Raw genomic sequence first — 1,109 nt, forward strand, 5'->3', positions numbered from 1 at the left:
CTTTTTTTTACCTACCAAGACATATTTTTATGTATGAAACAATTAAAGCATTTAAAAAATAATTGAATTTTTTCTCAATGTGAACATTTTTCATTAGTTTTTATGGGGATTTCAGTTTACATTGTAAAACAGAAAAGGAAAAAAAGGATGAAACCAATTTTTTGGCTTTACTTCTTACCATATCTAAATTTGTATACCTTAAACTTATTTTAGAAAAAAATTGAAGTTTAAGAGTTTTTATTTCGGAATTAAAGAGATTATATTATAAAACGGATAGATAGATCGATAGATAGATCAATAGATAGACAGGAAGATAGATAAATAGAAAGACAGATAGACAGATAGATAACAAGCTCTGTTGCCGTGCTGCTGCCTGAGATGAACATCTGATGAAACTCTGGTTTCTGTGCATGTGGCCTAACCCGGGGCCGTTCATAAATTACAAAACTATTTGATCAAAAAATATCTATTTTTATTATAATCTGAATTTACATATTTTTAATGTGTTTCAGTTATTTTTCATGATAAATCAAAATGAAAATTTCTAAGAATGAAACGTAATTTTTGAACTTTCGGCGCGTAATTTCATTGTGTATTGCGTATTTTCACTAGACTCCAAGAAAGGGTCTGATAGTTCTTAGTCTACCGTAACAAACACTTATACGTAATATAAAGTGATTATTTAGTAACAATGGTAGTGATGTAAACAAACCTTTTTGACTTAAAATAAAGATAGTGAATCTTAAGTCATAATAAGTTTTGACTTTTTATCATGTTAAAATTAATAAAGTAATCTCTAAACGTATCTATCTTAAAATCTACATTTTTGGTTCTAAATGTATGGCATCTAAACGATTTAAAACTATAGAACTAGAGTAAATTTAAGAATGTTTATACTAGAAAAAGTGATTTACTTTGGAAAAAATTGTATTATTTTCGACATATACTTTTTTAAGTTATACTTTTTCAGCAAAGAGACATATATAACTCACTTTTCATTGTAGAAATATATATAACTCATTTTTCATTGTAGAAATATATATAACTCACTTTTCATTGCAGAAATATATATAACTCACTTTTCATTGCAGAAATATATATAACTCACT

The sequence above is a fragment of the Eurytemora carolleeae genome, unplaced genomic scaffold, assembly GCF_000591075.1.
Source record: "Eurytemora carolleeae unplaced genomic scaffold, Eaff_2.0 scaffold769, whole genome shotgun sequence".
Taxonomy (NCBI): Eukaryota; Metazoa; Arthropoda; class Copepoda; order Calanoida; family Temoridae; genus Eurytemora; species Eurytemora carolleeae.